The sequence below is a fragment of the Lissotriton helveticus genome, chromosome 9 (assembly GCF_964261635.1).
Source record: "Lissotriton helveticus chromosome 9, aLisHel1.1, whole genome shotgun sequence".
NCBI classification, from domain to species: domain Eukaryota; kingdom Metazoa; phylum Chordata; class Amphibia; order Caudata; family Salamandridae; genus Lissotriton; species Lissotriton helveticus.
In genome coordinates, this window is record NC_136070.1 from 737453084 (window position 1) to 737474788 (window position 21705).

At 41.8% G+C, this 21705-nt stretch overlaps 1 protein-coding gene and 1 long non-coding RNA gene across 3 annotated transcripts in view; one reads left to right on the forward strand and one right to left on the reverse strand.

The window, feature by feature from the left end:
* ANTXR2 (ANTXR cell adhesion molecule 2) overlaps nucleotides 1-21705 on the reverse strand; it is a 552370-nt gene that overhangs the window by 158591 nt on the left and 372074 nt on the right. The window lies entirely within an intron of this gene.
* LOC144781839 (uncharacterized) overlaps nucleotides 1-21705 on the forward strand; it is a 144545-nt gene that overhangs the window by 88089 nt on the left and 34751 nt on the right. The window contains exon 3 of one of the 2 annotated variants that reach the window (XR_013601076.1): nucleotides 6951-7086. The exons of the other annotated variant lie outside the window; for it this stretch is intronic. This is a non-coding gene — a long non-coding RNA (uncharacterized LOC144781839). Of the gene's footprint in view, nucleotides 1-6950; nucleotides 7087-21705 lie in introns of those variants that run through there. 2 annotated transcript variants of the gene reach the window in all.

Below are 21705 nucleotides of genomic sequence, written 5' to 3' on the forward strand. Positions count from 1 at the left end.
AGTGACGGTTGGAGCCGGACCAGCATTTGATGCCACTGTTTTGGACCTCCTGACAGCCACAAAGCAGTCGGCACTGGAATTCCGTGTGCCGGAGCCATGAGTTTTGAGCTGCTGCTGGTTGTGACCGAGGTGTGGAGGAGTCGGACAAAGGAAGTTTTGAGTTGTTGTTGGTTGGGGCGAAAGTGTGGAGGAGCCTCAAAGCGTGCGGCACTGGTGTCACGGAGCTGTAAAGTTTTACATTTTTGCTCTTTTTGGGACTTATTGTCGACTGTGCACAAGGGCAATGCTGAGCTCCTGTTGAGGAGCTTCTGAGGGCTCCACTCAACCTATCTCAGGCTTCCTGTGGTGGCATCCACAGTCCCCTGTGTGAGCCTGTGACACTTTACGTCACTCGCATTGAATTACGTTTATGGCAGCCAGTTTGGATGACAGTGCAGGTTTTCACGCTGATACGCACAGCTAGGTTCCAGTACGCTTCATGCACAGCTGATACACTGTCATTTTCTATGAAATGGACAATTGCAGTTGATTTGCTAACGCTTCCAGTGCGTTACAGATTTTAACGCTAAATTGTACTGAAACCCAGCTGAAATCAACAAATTATCAGCTAGGTTTCAGTACGATTCACGCTGACGCACACAGCCGATTCACTGTCTATTCCAGTTGGTCCCATTGTGTTTCAGGTTTTGATTTTCACGCCTCCAGTGCGTTTCAAGTTCTCACGCTGATAGGCACAGCAGAGACACAGCATAAGATTGGCAGCGCTTCAAAGCCACATTGGGACCAAGGACAACTGCCAAAAGCCTTAAACAAAACAAGCAGCCGCAAAAGTGAAGCGATGCCATTGAAAGGGGAAAAAAGCCAGGGCCAGCACGGGCGCCATCTGGTCCTAATGAACGCGAACGTCAAATGCTGGCCCGATAATTGGAAAAAGAAGGCACAGATGCTCCCTCTCACAAGCCCTAGGCCAGGGGAGAGAGAAGGCGGGCCATGCACCTGCCTTTGGCCAATTGCGTGCTGTCCTTCTTAGAAAGACGCACGAAAAGGCTAATAGCATGGGAGCCAAAAAAGAAACAACACACGCACAAGTGTGTGGTCCCAGTTGGAAGTCATTGCAAAAAGCCTCGCAGAGCAGCACATGCGTGCTGGCTCAGGCAAGACCTAAAAATTACAGTCATCCAAACGCATGCGTAAACATATATGACACCTGATTTATGATATGAATTTCAGCTTACATAAGACCCAATTGTATGCACAAAATATGAATATGAACAATTAACAAAACAAGCATTTGCAATGCAATAGGTCTCGCATTAGGAAAGTGTGAGCTATTGGTATTGTAAATGACAATTTTTTTAAATATGTGATGGCTTTGAAAATATATAAATTAATAGCATTGTTATTCACAAAGCCAATAGCTTACACTTTCCTAATGCGAGTCCCATTGGCTATGGCAATGCTTGTTGGTAGCAAACAAGGACAGTGCTGTTGTGGTGCTGAATGATGATGTGGTTAAGCTGAGTGATGTGGTGGTGTATTAGAGTGATGTGGTCGTGTCCCAGAGTGATGTGGTGGTATCACGTCCCAGAGTGATGTGGTGGTGTCCCTGAGTGATGTGGTGTTGTCCCTGAGTGATGTGGTGGTGTTCCTGAGAGTTGTGGTGGTGTCTGTGAGTGATGTGGTGGTGTCCCTGAGTGATGAGGTGGTACCCCTGAGTGATGCCCCCGAGTGATGTGTTGGTGTCCCTGAGTGATGTGGTGGTGTCCCTGAGTGATGTAGTGGTGTCCCAGAGTGATGTGGTGGTGTCCTATAGTGATGTGGTGGTGTCCTAGAGTGATGTGGTGGTGTCCTAGAGTGATATGGTGGTGTCCCTGAGTGATGTGGTGCTGTTGTGAGGCGTGCAGCAGTGTGAGGTGTGCAGCAGTGTGTGGCGTGCAGCAGTGTGCAGCATGCAGCAGTGTGAGTAATGCAGCAGTGTGCAGCAGTGTGAGGCGTGCAGCAGTGTGAGGCGTGTGGCAGTGTGCAGATTGCAGCAGTATGAGTAATGCAGCAGTGTGCAGCATGAGAATAAATGTTAATGGAGAGTGAGGGGCAGAGGTATTGGCACGGAGAGTGTGACGGAAGCGAAGGTAAAGCGTGCACATATGTGTAAGTGGCAGGAGAGAGTGCGTGGCAGAGTAAAAGGCAGAACAGGGAATAACAATAGGATAGGTGGCAGGATAGAGTACACGGTATAGGAAGATGCAGGGGGAGGCTAAAATATAAGGATAGGTGGCAGAATAGAGTGCATGACAAAGGGAACAAAATATTGACTGTAGTGTGTTATGGCAAGAAAAGCGAAAACAAAACGACGCCACTGGAAGCGTATAGCATTGCAAATGCTTGTTACATGAGGGGGCGTTGCAGTGCATTAGCCAGATCGATGGCATTGCCTCCATAAAAATGTATAGAAAGCTCAACCATATGCAAACAAAAGTGAGCCAATGGAGAGACCAACATGTGCATGCAGGGCATATACACTCCCAAAAAAATGACTGGCAATAAGCACTGGTAAACAGACAGAAAAACGGAGGATGGGGGTGAGAGTTTAGGATTAAATGTGTTTACGCTGGTTTTTAAAACAGCAGTCCTGGCACCGAGGCCAAAAATTGTATGGGTAGGGGCTTCAAATAACTGATTTAGTCGTAGGCAGAAAGGGTACTGTGGTGCACTGGTATTCAGATGGTTTGTGATTCATGGTGGGCATGCTGGGCACGGAGGGAGACAGGATTGCAGGAGATATGTGTGGGGAGGTGTGCTTCCTGGGGATGGAGGATGGGTGTTGTGGCGCTTTGTGACGGGCTTGGAGTGTGGTTGGGCATGCTATGTTGGTTCTAGAGGGTAGGTGCCGGCGGGTAGCGGTGAAGTGGGGGCTGCTGCAGGAGCATCGGCTTGGCAGTAATGAAGGGTACTGTGGTGCACTGGTATTCAGATGGTTTGTGATTCGTTATGGGCATGCTGGGCACAGAGGGAGACAGGATTGCAGGAGATATGTGTGGGGAGGTGCGCTTCCTGGGGATAGAGGATGGGTGTTGTGGCGCTTTGTGGCGGGCTTGGAGTGTGGTTGGGCATGCTATGTTGGTTCTAGAGGGTAGGTGCCGGCGGGTAGCGATGAAGTGGTGGGGGCTGCTGCGGGAGCATCGGCTTGGTAGTAATGCATTTGGTGGTTGGATGCAGGGGCGGAGGGGCCCTGTGTTCAAAACTGCCGTCGTTGGAGCGGGGGAATAATGTTTAGATTTTGGCGTGGCTCATCAACATCAGGTGATCCTGGGAAGAGTGTTATTGACCCACAGTTTCGAAAAAGAGGAATTCGGTGTGGTGTGGGGTGAGGCAACGGGGTGGCATAAAGGCGCCTGGCACAGTGTTTAAAGTCCCACGGGGAGTATGGGTGTCACCTGACGGGGTCGCATGGCAGGGGAGGAGGCGCAAGGGGGATGGGTACAGGGGGAGGCCTTTGAAGTGGATTTATTCCCGGACTGCAGGAGGCTCAATGGAGGTGAAGGAATGCCGGGGGGGCAGGGGGGTCAGGGATTGTGAGCATGATGATGTGGAAGACAGGAAGGAGGGTCGGGTTTCAGGGCGAAGGGAGGGCAAAGTAAAAGCATGAGTATAGGTAACAGGACAGAGTGCGGTGGAAAGTTACAGGCACGTAGATGCAATACAATGTGGCATATAATAAAACACGAGAAAGAGGCACAGGGAGTTAAAAACATATTGATAAGTAGCAAGATAAAGTACGGGGCAGAGTGAAACGGCGAGCGAAGCTAGTACATGAGTATAGGTGGGAGGATAAAGTGCATAGTGGAATGTAAGCATTGCAATTTATAGAGCATGAGAATAAGTGTTAATGGAGAGTGAGGGGCAGAGGTATTGGTACGGAGAGTGTGGCAGAAGCGAAGGTAAAGCGTGCGCATATGTGTAAGTGGCCGGTGAGAGTGCGTGGCAGAGTAAAAGGCAGAGCAGGGAATAACAATAGGATAGGTGGCAGCAGTTCTCGGCATTGCTGTGGCGGGGGGCGGAGGAGCGGAGCGGGAGCGCATTCCTTTGAGGTCTGATGGGGTGGGAGCGGGGGAGCGGCAGCCTTTGAAGTCTGATGCGAGGCACAGACAAATGGTGGTGTGTCACGTGGCTGGTTTGTGCACGCGCATGCATCACATGAACTGTGGCTAATCCGCCGTTTTGGCAGACTTTTCGGACCGCTTACTAGAATCTCGACAAACAAGCATTGCTAAAGCAGTGCTTTAGGTCGAGACCTAAAAAATATAATTAAACACCACCCCCACCTTAACTACCATCCCGAGTCCATGTCTCCGATGAAATCGTAGATTAACAGGCAGTGCTTAATTTGAGTCAGTGCTTTCTGTTGCTCGGCACTGGCACTTAATTGCCAAAACCGGAGACAACAAAGTCTTTGTGGGTTAAGAAGGCAGCTATTACCACCACCATGGTCATTCTAGCACTGAAGGCACTTTAGCGGTAAAAAAACACATCACTTTTGCTTTTATCATACCAGCACTGTCAATACTTTTAACTTTTTAAATCACCAGCTCTTAATCCTTATTCCTTTTAAAATTGCCAGTACTTAATCGTTATTGTATAGCTGTACTAAACATTGTTGAATAAAGATTAAACCCAGTACTCAAGGTCACGAAAGCAGTGTCCTCATGAGGGAACAAAGCAGGATCATAGAGTGTGGTAGAAGAGGTAGGATTAACCCTCTCTACCATAGAATGCACTCGAATAGGAAATACGCTGGTTAGCGGTCTAGTTGACCAAAACTAATAAACCGCCTCCTTCAAATGAAGGCCGGCCAGAGGGCGCACAGTGGACACGTTCAACGGGTGCGTCACTGGAGCGCCGAAGGCGTACCAAAGGTAATCCCGTCTGCGCCCATCCATGCCCGACCGGGTCCAGGGGCCAGGGACCCTGCACAATTTTGTAACCACACCTACTCTACACATGACCTACTTAGTTTTAATAAACGCAAAGCAGCAGGCTGTGAGAAGGGTTGTGATTTTATGAGCAATGCAGCCTCAGAGAAGTTCTGCCAACACTGTAATCTAAAGTGGAAGCCACCTCATAGACCAAGCCCACATAAGAATAATGAGATAAAGGAGACACAGGCGTTGAAATTGGGGTTGATCAATTGCCGTTCTCTCCCTAAACACAAAACGGAAATTCGTATACTATTAGAGGAGACTAACTTAGATGCCTTGTTTATCACAGAGACCTGGCTCAAAGACTGCTCCTTCCCTGACATAGTAATGGCCTTGCCTCCAGGATATAAAATTCTCAGACTAGACAGGACCGGGCAGGGAGGGGGGAGACTAGCCATCTAGTAAAGAGTGAGTACAAGTGTAACATCGAGCCCCTCCCCATTAAAGGGTGCAAATGCCTCTTCTTTTCAATAGAATTAGCAGCTACACACACTTTATCTGGGTTCCTAATCTACAGACCCGCAGGCCCACAGGGAGACTTTTTAGATGATCTGAACGAAACACTAGCCATCACGCTACTAAAGAAATCATGCATCACCATCCAAGGAGACATAAACTTACATATGGATGATCAAAACCTCCCCAGCGTCAAAAGACTCCTATCAGACCTAGAAAGCTTGCAACTTGCCCAATTGGTAACGACCGCCAAACATGAGAAGGGTCATATTTTGGGCGTAGTGATTTCCAACGACCCAAATATTAAGATGGCCTCTCCAATACCGGTACCCTGGTCAGACCACCATGTTATTCCTTTTAACTTAGAAAAGACAGGAAGAGAGCATGGGAAGGATACCGCCAGAGCCGGAACTATGAAAAGGCGATGGACTAAGCTCAATTCAGAAGCTTGGGGGAACATCCTAACAGGCACAGCCTTACCTAATAACAACGAACCAGCAAGGGGGAAAGAAGCTTATTCCAGATGGGAAGAATGGATTACCCAGTCTCTGGATGAAGCAGCCCCCAAAGGTCTCTCCAAATCAAAACCCAGGTTCAGGGCGTTTGGATGGTATAACCACCAATTGCTAGAGCTAAAGAAAAATTGCAAAAGAATCTAAAGGGATTGGAGGAAAAACTATGATCCACACCTGAAAATCAAGTATAAAACTGCTGTAAGAAATTACAACAACAATATAAAAATTACTCAGGCTAAGTTCTTTGAAAAAAAAATGAGCCTCACTCAGAACTCCTCAAAGGAATTGTTTGTGGTAGTTAAGGCACTCACTGCTCCCAACCAGGACCCCCATCCCTTAGAGACATCAGAGGAGAGGTGTAATGATTTTGCCTCCTTCTTTCTCTCAAAAGTAACTAACATCTACAGCTCCTTCAGAGCAAGTAGGAAGGCAACCTCAAGGGGGAGGAGGATCAGGAAGAAACCCCTCCACCAAAACACCTTCACCATTCTCCCTCTAATGTAAATAAAGGAAGCAGAATCCTTAATGGATAAAGTGAAGTCTGGTTCACCTTTAGATCCGGCTCCGCCTCACATCCTTAAAACAGCTGATGGAGCAAGGTGGAGAAACAAAATGTTGTATACCTCTTGTGAAATCACACTTCCATAACCATAACTTGAACTAATGGAGTGATGTGTGAAATTAACCAACCTAGAATAAAAATTGCACCTACACAAGTACACGTGGGAAACTAATTTTGCTTATGTTGCAATCATAATTAAATAATTATGTGACTCTGTTGTGTCCGGAACTAATGAGCAGCTATTAAATAATCGAAAACTGCATTAATGTGCTTTTTGTCTATGTATTTGTGGCTGGAGGTTGGAAACAGGTGAGCATATTACGCATAAATGTAGCTTGTTTGCTAGGTAATAACTAATAGGGAAACCTTAGTATGGGGGGAGGTAAACAGAAGGGCTATAGTTCCATATTTAACATTTATTTGTGTTTGTCTCTATGATAGTTCCCATTCTGGCTCGTGTGGCCTACTGAAAAATGGAGTCTCTCGATTACTGTGACAGCGAGAGATAAAGCGAATGGGTGGCTGAAAGCCGAGAATTAAAGCGAGCTGCCTGTGCCTGAACGAAAGCAGTTCAAGGCCAACATGCCCTGGAAGTCCTGATGACTGCCAAAGGAATGGACATTTGAATTACTGAATGTGGGAAAAGTCCATGGAGTTGCTAGTTGAGGATGTGACTAGGCCAAAGACTTTCTTAAACAAAGGACCCTTTAAAATTCAGCTGACACAACGGAAAGCGAATATTAGAATGATGAGGTGATGCTCATCCACCCCTGAATTGTCCAATCAGAACTCGAGTTTATGCTGATAGTTTCTTTTGTAGATAGATAAAGTTAGTGAAAAAGGTATAAAAAGTGCTGACTTTACTTAAGAAAAAAACTCCTCTTCAATTTCCTCCAGAGATGCTGTCGGAATGCTGATTTTCCTGAGATGTAAGACTTAGAAAAATTTTCTATTTTTCTTTGAATGAGGACTGAGCTTTAGATGAGGATATTAGTTAAGGAAGTTAGGAGAAAATGAATTTTGGGAACTATCTGTCTTTTGCTAATACTTGTATTTCTGAAATCTAAATAATAATGTCTATTTCTGAATTTTCTAAAATAAATGAATATAACTGTTTGAGATAAAACTCTTATCCCTTTAATGTCGTTTTGAATAAAGAAATAAATAAAGTGAATAAACTTTCAGACAAGCTTAACTTTGCTTTTAATAAAAATTAGATAAATGGAGAATTAAGCTTGTCTTGTATCTTCCTACACCTAATTTTTTACTGGCAGAATCGTCGACCATAATGGTGGCGTGTCTAAATATATGTTTAGTTAATAAAAACCATGGTAAATTCATTTAAACTGCAGGTGTAAATAGTATAAATATCCAGTTTTAGTTTAGACACTCTACTATGATACTGCAGCTCTCCTTTGAATCTCACCGATCCATGAAGTAGGATGGAAGTGTTTTGTGAGTGACTCGCGGTGTTATGGGACCTACTGCCGAGTAGATGTATGATTTTTGTACTTCAGGGAAAGGTGACATGGTTTTAGAAATTATTTCCAGAGTAGTGCTGCATCAGTAATTAGCTTGGTAGCAGAGCATTGGTTGCTATAGAGTTAGCTAGGATTATGTATAAAGCTTTATATAAGGGTTTTGATGTACAGAATTATGACTAACCTGTTTCGTTCGTATTACGTTATATGTACTCGTGAAAAGGCTTCCGAGGATTGCGTGAAGCTGGTCACTTTGTCTGCAGGCAGAGGAAGTGTGGCAAGTGAAGTCGCACATCGCATAGTCTGTTTCAAAAAGTGGTATCGTCGTATACTGTGGTGGTATCGTTGTATATCACAAGTGGTGTTGTTGCACATCACTGGTTTAGGGACTTTCCGTGTGAAAGGATAAATGCATAACGAGGGCAGTCTATAAAATCTTGGTTTTAAGCACAGGGATGGTTGCGTATCCTGATTTAAAACTTACTGCTGGGAGTTAATAGAGCTTAACCCGAGCTTGAGAGAAGGGTAAAGTAGAGGAAGTGGTGCTACTTTATTGGTGAGTCTAAAAATTCTGTGGTAGAGAAGAGGTAAGCGCTGTCTCCTGGAAATATAGAATACTTGTGTGGTTGAGAAAATTCTATCACTTTATTTAGCGAAACAGACGAATGGAGTTGTTTTGTGTAAGTTACTAACTGATTTAGTTGAATATCTTGTAAATACGGCTTCTCGATAAACCTTCTAAAGGAGGGGTCAGTCGACGCTGCAGAAGCCGGAGTGCTGGCGACTTCAAAAGTGTTGCGCAGGGATTGGTTCTCGTGACCAAGACAGAGTAAGGGTTGATTGGTGCATCACGAAAAACAGCGAAACTATTGGTTAAGCACTAAGAAGACGTATCTTGTTCTAATTGGTACACTAGTGTAAACCGCGCTGTGATAGGTTGGTGTTACGAAACAGCAACAGGGAAGTACGCGATCTTTTGAAAAACTGGGACTTTACAGAAAATGGATTACTATTACGAAGAGGAAAAGAAGAAACCTTTATGGTTTAAGAAACTGAAAAATGTGTTTGTGAAGGATAAGGCGATAAAAACATGAGAGGGAATATTGCTTCCTCTGCCGAAAACACCTGCTTCCTATATGTTGTCAAAATATGGTTACCATACATGTGTTGGGTTAGAGAATTGGGCAAGGTATATCAGAAATGATGGTGCGTTAGCTTTCCCAGAGGTCGGATCTTTTAATGTGGCAATTTTATGAAACTTGAGAGAGAGGATAATGAAGGTTGAGCCAAGACCTAGACCGATTCAATTTTAAGCTTTAGTTGAATGGGAAGATGAGATGCATGAAAGGGAACGAGAAAGGTCGGAAAGACATATCAGACAAAGAGGTAGATTGCGTGATTTATGGGGAGAGACACATGAAAGTAGAATGCGCAGATGGAGAAATGCTGACATGTGTAATGGAATGTATCCAGTCAGACTAGTGGATGAATATGAAGGGCGGAAATGTACAGAGAAGAGGAAAAATGTGGAAACAGGGAAAGAAGGTTATGGTGATAGTGAATCAGAGGATGCTGTATTGGAAGAAATATTAAATAGGAGACCGCCACCATATCAACCAGGTTCTTTTTGGACTACACCGAATGCTCCGCCAGTAGACGAAAGAATTAATGAAACCCCAAGGCAATTTTCAAATTTTAGAGATGTACCAGAAAGAGTAGAAGTGAGATATAATCCGAATACCTCAATAACAGAACCAAGATTTACAGGTACTGCCAAGCAAAATAGCGAATGAGGAAGTGTAAATAGAGTAGAAAAGTGAGTTGAAGAACAAACAAGTACTGCTGAATATATACGGTCTAAAAGTGAATTGACAGAAAAGATACAGGAGCTTACCAAAAACATGGAAGCAGTAACAGTCCCAGTAACAATAGGACCTGTAATCCCAGTGTTCGAAAACCAAAGAATAAAAGAGCCAAGTCTGACAATCCCTTTACAACAGAGTTTGCAAAAAGTAAAAGAAAATATTTATCCAGATTTGTCAGAAATTAGACGAGCGAATAATGTAAATCCGCCTGACTTAACTTTCAATCAGAGTTTAACTTATAAGTATGCGATCGGAGGAGAATCTGACTCTGCTACACCTGAAAAGAGCATAGAGAAAATAGATTTAACACAGACTCCTATAGGACCGTCGGAACAAGAATTAAGTGATTGGATTAAAACTCTGAAGTTAAAAGAACATGAACCTAAAGTATTAGATGTAGCAAGATTAAAAATCGATATGGAAGAATTAATTATTGGAACGATTGAAACAGACAGATTAAAAACGTACCAAGATGACGAACTTATGTTCATGTGCAAGAGTATAACATGGAAAGCAAAATCTGTACATGATCAATTAGAAGGATTAGCAAATGAATTTGAATTAGAATTCGCAAAGAATAAAACATTGCAGAAGTCCTACAGAGTAGATTTTTCAGAAAAAGACATTGAAAATATGAATACTGCCGGAAGGTTAACCCAAATAAAAGAATTGATTGTGCTGTTAAGGAGATAGGGAGATGTGAATAAGTAGAGAATAAAATGGGCAAAGAAGAAAGAAGAGGCTAGTGATAAATCTACATTAGCGTTCCCAGTCAGAGAAAAGGAAACAGTTGCAAATGAGTTCACTATGAGAGAAATACCTGGAGGAGGATATGTGCATGTTCCTTGGAGTAGACAGGATATTTATTATCATTTACAAATGATTTCCCTAGATTGAGAGAAAAACCAGTAGAATGATACAGACAGGTAGATCGATTTGTGAAAGTGGCAAAAGTACTATGGGTAGATCTGGATGGATTATTTGATATAGTTGTGCCAGCAGATTTATGGACTGAGTGTATAATAACTGTAAATTGGCCAAAGGAGGAATATCCTCGAGACAAAGTAACAGGTGCCCCGTCACCTGAAGTAATGAGAAAATACAAACAAGTGATAGTGTTCTTGAAGAATACATTTCCACCAAAAGAAACAGATTGGATCCAAATAGACAGAACTACACAGGAACCGAAAGAATCTGTACATGCATTTAATGAAAGATTGTTATTGGTGTTTAAACAATACAGTGGATATGAAGAGTTGAGCGAAAAGGAGATGAGTCAAATTATATATCGATTCGTGTATGGATTAAGGCCAGAAATTGGAGATATGATTAGGCATAGTATGATAGTATGGCAGTCGAGCACTGTATATGGTGTCTTAAGAAAAGCCAAATATTGTAGTGAAGAAATTGATGCCAAACAAAAGAAATTAAAAGAAAAGGCTATGTGGGCACAAGTGAAGGTAGCAGAACAAGTGGCACAATTGGAAAATAAAAATGCTGATACAAATCAGAGAAAATTGAAAGGAAATTTCAACAAAACAAAATTAGTAGGGAATATAGAAGAGCTCAAGAAAAAGTTCCCTTGTCATAATTGTGGCTGAATAGGGCATTGGAGCAAAGAGTGTAAGTATCCACCAAGGGTTAATCCAGAAAATACATCATTGAATCCACAGGTGCAGCATGAGGTAATTCAACAGCAACCGCAACAGCAGCAGATAGTTACTCAGCAAAGTCAGGCGCCACAACAGCCACTTCCACACAGTGTAAACCAACAGAGATACAGTGCAGAGACAGGATTCAGCTGAGGCGAGCAGGTAAATAGATCGCCCAGAGTGAATGTGAGTCCCCAGTATTGGTTACAAGAGGAAGGTGGGAGTGAGTCGGATGAAAGTTTCTGACGGTGCCTGAGAGAGGGAGAAGAGTGTGTGCTTGGAGCCACTCTTGAGGTAGATCAGTCAGGTTCATTTGTGAACGGAAAGGTGAATGATGTAGAAACAACTTTCCTATTGGACATTGGTGCTACCCGTTCTACTGTTAGATCAGAGAAAGTCCAAAATCTTCCTCTCTCGGGAGACCACATCCAAGTTGTAGGCGTAGCTAATAGACAGATCAAACCTCCTTAACACAACCAGTTGAAGTAGAAATTGGAAATTTCAAAGATATGCATCGATTTGTGGTGTGTGATAGTAGCCCCGTAAATTTGTTAGGAGGAGACATTTTGTGTTAAATGAATTGTGCCATATACTTTCACCGGATGGCGTAGAACTGCAAACCCCAGATGAAGATAGCTTGTATAAAATGACCATGCTAATGATTAAGGCAGAACAAAATAGGCTGTTTCCTGTATTTGATCGAGAAAAGATACCTGATGAATTGAAAAAGGTAGTGAAAGAGAAGGTGTGGGATTTCACAGGAGAAGATATTGGATTAATGCAAAGATGTAGATCCTGTAAAAGTCTCTATAAAAGAAGGTGGGAGTTACCCGAACATTCCCCAGTACAAAATGACAGCAGAAATAATAGAAGGAATAACTCCAGTGATAAACAAAATGATTGAGCAAGGCATACTGAGAGAAATAGAAAGTAGTCCTTGTAATTCACCGATAATGGGATTGAAAAAGCCAAATGGAACCTTTAGAATTGTACAGGATTTGAGAAAGGTTAATAAAATAGTTGTCCCATGTTGTCCGATTGTACCAAATCCTGCAGTGATTTTATATCAGATTCCCCATAATGCAGAATGGTATACTGTGATCGATCTATGTAATGCATTCTTTACAGTTCCATTGCACCCAGAAAGCCAGCCAATATTTGCGTTACAGTTCGTAAATCGTATTTTGGAATGGTGCCGAATTCCTCAAGGGTATACTGAAAGTCCATCTATCTTTAATCAGTTGCTAAAGAAATCATTAGAAAGTTTGAGCATGCCTGGAGAGTCTGTATTGGTTCAATACATTGATGATCTCCTAGTGGCATCAAAGACAAAAGATGCATGTATAACAGATACCATTGCATTGTTGAATCATTTGGCAGAAGAGGGACATAAAGTGTGTCCATCTAAATTACAATTTTGTCAGGAAGAAGTACAATACTTAGGTCATAAGATTGCCAAAGGATTCAGACAAGTCACTGCAGAAAGAATTAAAATGATATGTGTGGTGTTCCTGGGAATGGTAGGATACTGTAGACGATGGATTAGTGGATTTTCATTGATAGCAAAACCATTACAGAGCTTATCAAGAGCAGATATCAGAGACCCTATAGTACTGCCCAAAACTGAGATGGAAGCATTTGAACAGCTGAAAAGGAGCTTATGTGAAGCACCAGCTTTAGGGATGCCTGACTATGAAAAAGAGTTTGAATTGTACTGCAGTGAGCGAGAAGGATGTGCATTGTCAGTGCGGATTCAGAGACATGGAAAACTGAGAAAGCCAATTGCATATTTCTCAGCTGTTCTAGACCCAGTTGCAAAAGCGTTGCCAGGTTGTTTGAAAGCAGTAGCAGCTACAAGCGTCAGTCTAGAACAAAGTGAAGGAATAGTGATGTAATTTCCTGTGAGGGTATATGTACCTCATTCTGTGGAGATTCTCCTCACTAGGACAAAAACGCAGTACCTGACCAACAATAGGATGACAAAGTATGAGAAGATAATTCTGGGAGCAGGAAATGTGACAATCTCTAGATGTGTAAATGTAAACCCTTCTACACTATTACCTGATACCATGGAAACTGAAGTGAGAAATGAAGTTGATCATAAATGCCTGGATGTTCTTGAATACTGTACCAAACCAAGACCAGACATCAGAGATGAGCCATTGCCTGAATCTGACTATGTAATGTTTGTTGATGGTTCGTGTCTGAGAACAAATGAAGGTGTTTTGAGTGCAGCATATGCTGTTTGCACAGTAGCAGATGTACTGGAAGCATCTTGTCTGAAAGGAATTCGTTCTGCTCAAATAGCAGAATTGATTGCTTTGATTCGAGCATGTGAACTGGGAAAGGAAATTAAGGTTACCATAGTGACCGACAGTCAGTATGGTTTCGGAGTTGTCCATGATTACGGACAACTGTGGTCCCAAAGAGGTTATTTGACTTCTGCAGGATCACCAATACGGAATGCAGAATTCGTGAGAATGTTGATAGATGCAATTCAGTTGCCTGACAAAATTGCTGTGGTGAAGTGTGCGGCTCACAAAAAGGGGGATGAGTACATCACCCGAGGTAACAGGTATGTAGACTCAATTGCAAAATATTGTGCTAAAAATTTGGCCTCCATTAATCGGGACAGGGAATAGGAGCATGTTTCAAGTCCTTTAATGCTAACAACCGTAGTTGAAACTTGGCAGGAAGTGAGGCAAATGCAGGAAGAAGCTGGCGAGGAAGAGAAAAATATCTGGTTAAAAGCAGGATGCAGACAAAGAGAGGAAGATGAAATTTGCGTTTACAAAGACGAAAGACCAGTAATGCCCGATAGCATGATCTCAAATATGGCCCGAATGTACCATGGTCAAGCTCATGTTGGAAGAGATGCCATGCTTCGCCTATTCAGACAAACGTGGTACAATCCCAAATTCAGGATGATTGCTGAAAGCTTATGCCAAAGATGTCTAGTATGTCAGCAGTTTAATCCAAACAGAAAAACAATTGTGAGTCTGGGAACCATAGGACGGGAGGGAGGTCCATTTACACTAATGCAGTGGGATTTTATTGAGCTTCCACCTTGTAACCGACCGAAATATTTTAGTGATCATCTGTTGTTCTCTTGATGGGTAGAGGCCTTCCCCACGAGGAGAAATTATGGGCTAACTGTTGCAAAATTGCTTTTACGTGAAATAATTCCTAGGTTCGGATTTCCAGTGAAGATCGAAACTGATTTTGGCACACATTTCCAAAATGAACTTATGCAGATGGTATGTGAAGCACTGGACATTCCCAGAAACTGCATTGTGCTTACAGACCTGAAGCTTCAGGAGTAGTTGGAACCATTAAAAACAGGATTGTAAAAATGTGTTTGGCAACAGGACTAAAGTGGCCAGATGCCTTACCACTTGTTTTGATGACCTTAAGAAGCATGCCTGACAGAAAAACTGGACTGAGTCCACATGAGATTTTAATGGGCAGGGTTATGAGACAAGCATTTGTACCAGTTGATAAGCTGTTAACTATTAATGATGACATCATACTGGATTACTGCAAAAACCTGTCTGACGTGGTGACTTCTGTGTTCCATCAGGTGGGAACTGAATCAAACACGAAAGAGAAAAGACCAGCTCATGATCTAGTTCCTGGAGACTGGGTTCGAATAAAAGTTCACCGCAGAAGAAATTGTTTGGTGCCTCATTGGCAGAGACCAAGACAAGTCATATTGGTCAGCACCACTGCAGTTAAATGTGCCGGAGTAAAAAAAATGGGTACATGCAAGCCATACTATCCGTGTGCCTGAACCTGGGAATCCAAACGAGGAAGGTGAAAGCACAACTGATTCTGACTCTGAAGGTGAACCAGATGGAAGTCCAGATACTGAAGCTCGACAAGAACGTCGACATCTGGAAGTATCAGTTGCAAGTTCTGCGTCTGAAGCAGAAGGAGAAATTGTCGAAATACAGAATTCTGAAGATCAATCTGAAGATCGAGATTTGGTAGAGACTGACACCAGTAAGGACACTGAGCAATGTGGAGATAAAACTGGTGAGCAAGTAAATCCTGAAGAACAGTCTGAATGCTCTGAAAGCAAGAACGAAAGTCCTGACACTGGAAAGGAGGAAATAACTCACGATAAGGATGAGGTTCCAAGTACCAGCTATGGAGATGTTCCTAGCAGAGTAAAAGAACTGTCAAAGGAGAAAACTGATCCTGAAAAAGAAAAAGACATTATAAAGTTTGTCATAAATAAAACTGTCGAAGAGACTGAAAGTGAAACTGACGACAGTGCAGATGAAACTCCATTGAGAAAGAGTTCAAGAAAAAGGGCTTGGAGAGTGGAACATAACACCACGGAGCCTAAGACAAAAAGAGTTTGTAAAGGAGATAATTGGCCTAAAGGAAATGATGGACTGAGATTTAAACTGGTGAACAAAGAAAGAAAACTAGAAGATCAAGTAAATGAAATAACCAGTCAAAAGGAGTCGTTGGCAAAAAGAATAGAAGTTGTCCAAAGGCCAAAAAGAGTGAGAAGACCAAATCAGAAGTACAAATCACCTGAATGGACATATATAGTATTACCTCCATTTGAAGAAGTAAACAGCAGTCAAGAGAATTTGAACTGCCCAAAGACAAATGGGAAAACTGAGTAAAGAACTGAATCACAGAGAAGAGTGGTAATTGATCAAAGAGATAAGGTAAAGGTAAAACCTGAGACCCTGATAAAAGAGAGGGCACTGTAAGTGAAAAATAAAAGCTTGTAGGTGACACAAGGTCGAAGAAAATCTGTTAGAAAAATCGCTGTGTAAAAATAAAATGTCTAGTAATGACCATAAAACGAAATGTTCTATTTTTAAAAAATGGTGTAGATCATGTTTAATATGTACAGGATTACTAATATTGATATGGATAATTTTAGCTATAGTCATTCCTTTTCAGGATAATTTAGTGAAGTTGAAACATAATGTGAGTTCAAGTGGACTAAATGTGGAATCAAAGTCTAACAAGCAGCATGTATATAAACCAGAAATACATCAGGATAGTTCCATTAGTGATTCCACTAAGAACACGTTTTCAAGATTGTTATCTGAGTATGTTAGGACAATGGATGCTAGTGATTCCTACGTTTGTGTGAAATTACCTGCATCTGTTTCAGAAGGAGTAACATATTGCCACCTTCCACTTACATATGGAGTCACGTGTAGTGTGATTGCAAGCCTGTTTTACCAAACAGGAAAATTAGAATACCATTACTCAAATTCGGATGATATTTTTGCTAAGTTAAAAATTGTTAACGCACTGAATAAATTAAAGCCCGCCACAGTAATGGGGGAATTCTTTTTAGAAATAGACGGATTAAGCCATGATTATGCCTTTAAAAATTATTTGACATGTAAAATGAGAGTTGAAGAGAAAGCATTTTTAGATATGGTTGAAGAGAGAAAAATTGCTTATAGACGTAAAGAAAAAGTAAAGTATGAGAAATCCAAATATTGGACATTTGAAGATGAAAATCTTGATGAAAGAAATGTAAATGTAGCCATAATTATAGACACTCCATTGTTAGGCAAATTATGTATTAGGAGAGACAACACTGTGTTTGACAATTATTTTGTTTCAATATAATATAAAGACACTTATAGAAATCTAGGGGGTTGGGGATTTAAAGGGGGGAAAGATTCAGTTTTCCCTGGTATATACTTTATCTGTGGGAACAAAGCCTACTATAGATTACCGGACTACTGGTGCGGGACTTGCTACGTAGGTTTGGTATTTCCTAAAATCTTTCATGTAGATAGAGGTACTAATGGCATACATGAGATAGGTAAACCTTTAAGTCGTAGAAAAATAGAGAGTGTTATAGAAATAATAGGTGATATTTTTAGAGCACTGATACCAACAGTGGGAATATCTTTTAATGCAAATCGAATTCGAAGATTGTTAACGATAGTAGATTGTTTGTCAACAGACACAGCTGGTGGATTTTTAATGGTAAACACCGAAATGATTGCTATGAGAACTATGGTAGTGCAAAATCGTCTTGCTCTTGATATAATATTAGCAAAAGAAGGAGGAGTTTGTGGAATTTTGAAGGTACAGCACTGTTGTACCTATATATTGAAAAGTACATTATGAATATTACAGAGTTGCATAGAGAAATTGAACCACTGGAGGTTGATGGTGTTCTTGAACGACTTGGTAAAAGTCTTTCAGCAGTTAAACATTGGTTTCAAGAAATAGGTAGTTCAATTATAGGTAAAATATTAATTCCAGTAACAGTAATAGTATTAGTGATTTTGATGATAAGATTATGTTGTAGGTATAGAAAAAGAAGGAATGCAATAAAGTCAATAAAGAAAGTAATTCAAGAAAAACGAGAAAGAGAAAACTATGATATAGAAATGAAGGAATTTCAAGAAAGAGTCTGTGGGGAAACCAGAGAAGAAGATACTAGAGTTTTAAACTATACTAATCTGAAGTACTTGAAACATGTTTAGATATTTGGTGATAAAATCACCAAAGGAGGGAGTTGATGGAGCAAGGTGGAGAAACAAAATGTTGTATACCTCTTGTGAAATCACACTTCCATAACCATAACTTGAACTAATGGAGTGATGTGTGAAATTAACCAACCTAGAATAAAAATTGCACCTACATAAGTACACGTGGGAAACTAATTTTGCTTATGTTGCCATCATAATTAAATAATTATGTGATTCTGTCGTGTCCCGAACTAATGAGCAGCTATTAAATAATCGAAAACGGCATAAATGTGCTTTTTGTCTATGTATTTGTGGCTGGAGGTCGGAAACAGGTGAGCATATTATGCATAAATGTAGCTTGTTTGCTAGGTAATAACTAATAGGGAAACCTTAGTACGGGGGAGGTAAGCAGAAGGGCTATAGTTCCATATTTAACATTTATTTGTGTTTGTTTCTATGATAGTTCCCATTCTGGCTCGTGAGGCCTACTGAAAAATTGAGTCTCCCGATTACTGTGACAGCGAGAGATAAAGCGCATGTGCGGCTGAAAGGCGAGAATGAATGCGAGCTGCCTGTGCCTGAACGAAAACAGTTCAAGGCCAACATGCCCTGGAAGTCCTGATGACTGCCAGAAGAATGGACGTTTGAATTACTGAACGTGGGAAAAGTCCATGGAGTTGCTAGTTGAGGATGTGACTAGGCCAAAGACTTTCTTAAACAAAGGACCCTTTAAAATGCAGCTGACACAACGTAAAGCAAATATTAGAATGATGAGGTGATGCTCATCCACCCCTAAATTGTCCAATCAGAACTCGAGTTTATGCTGATAGTTTCTTTTGTAGATAGATAAAGTTAGTGAAAAATGTATAAAAAGTGCTGACTTTACTTAAGAAAAAACTCCTCTTCAATTTCCTCCAGAGATGCTGTCGGAATGCTGATTTTCCTGAGACGTAAGACTTAGAATAATTTTCTATTTTTCTTTGAATAAGGACTGAGCTTTAGATGAGGTTATTAGTTAGGGAAGTTAGGAGAAAATTAATTTTGGGAACTATCTGTCTTTTGCTAATACTTGTATTTCTGAAATCTAAATAATAATGTATATTTCAGAATTAAAAAAAAATAAATGAATATGACTGTTTGAGATAAAACTCTTATTCCTTTAATGTCGTTTTGAATAAAGAAATAAATAAAGTGAATAAACTTTCAAACATGCTAAACTTTGCTTTTAATAAAAATAAGATAAATGGAGAATTAAGCTGGTCTTGTATTTTCCTACGCCTAATTTTTTACAAGCAGATTCGTCGACCATAATGGTGGTGTCTAAATATATGTTTTGTTAATAAAAACCATGGTAAATTCATTTAAACTGCAGGTGTAAATAGTATAAATATCCAGTTTTAGTTTAGACACTCCACTATGATACAGCAGCTCTCCTTTGAATCTCACCGATCCATGAAGTAGGATGGAAGTGTTGTATGAGTGTCTCGCGGTGTTATGGGCCGCACTGATGAGTAGATGTATGATTTTTGTACTTCAGGGAAAGGTGACATGGTTTTAGAAATTATTTCCACAGTAGCGCTGCATCACAGCCACATCTGCCATCCTTCCATCCCTGATTAATGTCATGAACCAGTCTCTGGAGACGGGTATTGTCCCAGCTGCATGGAATCATGCCATTAATAAACCCCTGCTAAAAAAAAAAAACGCAGACCCATCACAACTAGCTAATTACCGCCCCATTTCCCTTCTGCCTTTTGTGGGTAAGCTGGTGGAAAACATGTTAATAGATCATTGGCAGAATTTCTAGAAACAAACCAATGCATCCCCCCAACCCAGATGGGATTCCGGGCACAACACAGCACAGAATCCGCCCTGGTGGTGGTGGTGGAGGATCTTAGGGTATCATTAGATCAGGGGAAATCAGCGGCCTTACTCCTCTTGGACCTGAGTGCTGCCTTCGATATGGTAGACCACCACATTTTGCGAAGGAGACTCTCAGCCATCGGGATACAGGGAACTATGCTCAAGTGGTTAGCATTGTTCCTGGAGGGACGAACATTTCAAGTCTTAGAGAATACTACCTTCTCTAAGACGATGTCTATGAGCTGTGAAGTACCACAGGGCTCCTCCCTAACCCCAACACTGTTCAATGTGTATATGGAGCCACTAGCGGAGATTGTCCAAGAATTGGACATCTTCATGACGTCTTATGAGGACAACACTCAACTGGTGATCTCCCTGGACCCAAAAAACAGTAGGGACTCCAAGAGATTAGCACCCTGTATGGAAAGAGTCAAGGAATGGATGACAAAACGCTGCCTAAACTAAATGAAGAAAAAACCGAGCTAATGGTCCTTGGGAACAAGCAAATCCCCAGGCCTTCCATAAGCTGGACGGAATGTCTAGGTAGTCCTCCTGTACCTAAAGAAATTATCAAAAATCTGGGTTTCTGGCTAAACAAGGATCTTTCTATGGTGACACAAGCCAAGAAAGGCGCAGCAACCTGCTTTAGACTTTTAAGAAGTTTCCGAAAGATCCTAGATCGAATCCCTATGCAGAATAGGAAAATGTAAGGTGCTGATCATGACGCACAAAGCTCTACACATCAGGGGCCCCAGGAAAATAAAGAGTCTATTATCACCTTGCACTCTTAATAGGTACTGGAGATCAAGTTCAGAAGGATTCCAAAAACCAACTAGGGCCACAAGGGAGAGGTGGGGAGAAATATCTTTTTCCCACCAAGTCCCTAAACTCTGGAACTCCCTGCTACGCGAATTTCGAATGTTAGACAAAGAACTGCAGTTCCGGAAAGCAATTAAAACATGGCTTGTTTAAACAATACCTCTAGGGCCTACCCAGCCCCACCCAACTAGGTATCTCTTAGCACTGGGATGCCCTAGGGCAGCCATGCACTCTACAAATCCTCAATAATGATAATAATAATACCGGCCCCTGACAACAAACATATGGTGGCACTGTATTTTTGTAATTTAAAGATGAGCAGAACAACAGATGCTTACTAATTCAATATACATTACAACCTACTAATACCTGCCACCCAAGTCATTCTTATACATTGGGGGCCTCAAACAGTATGAATTGCCACACTTGTAGCAGTGTGATGGTTAGGAGTTGTGTAGGGACTGCCATTGGCAGCGCTGGCAGGGGCAATGGGTGGTTCATGCTGCGGTGGCCTCCTGTCTGGGGCCCTGGCACTTACATTTTTACAAATTAAGCACTGTTAACAGGCGAGGGCAACGTGTCACAGTGGGTGAGTTCAGGATTTACCAGATGTCACGCATAATTAACAGTGGGAAACAACAGGTGACAGAGTCATGAAGACATTATCGCCACCGTATGGCAGTGCTCAGTCGGCCTTCTCATCTTCGGATTTAAATTTCTGTAGCAAATAATCCCATAACATTGCTATAGGTTGTTTGTGTAGCCCTCAATACTCCTCCCTGCGCAATGTGTAGCTCTCTGTGTGCCCCAGTGGCAAACCTCCTTGCCCCAGCGTGAAGCAAGAGACACACCTGGGATTTTCCAGCAGCGTGTGTTCTGGCAGAAGAAGTGCCAAAATAATAATTCGAGCCGGAGTCCTAAGGTTCCTGGGCCTAGGATAGAGGCCAAAAAGGAAATGTTCGGCATTGTCCCAGTGGTCAATCACTGCAAGTGTCTAGAGATTCCCTCACATCTCCCCAAGAGGATGATAACGAAGGGCGGCCACA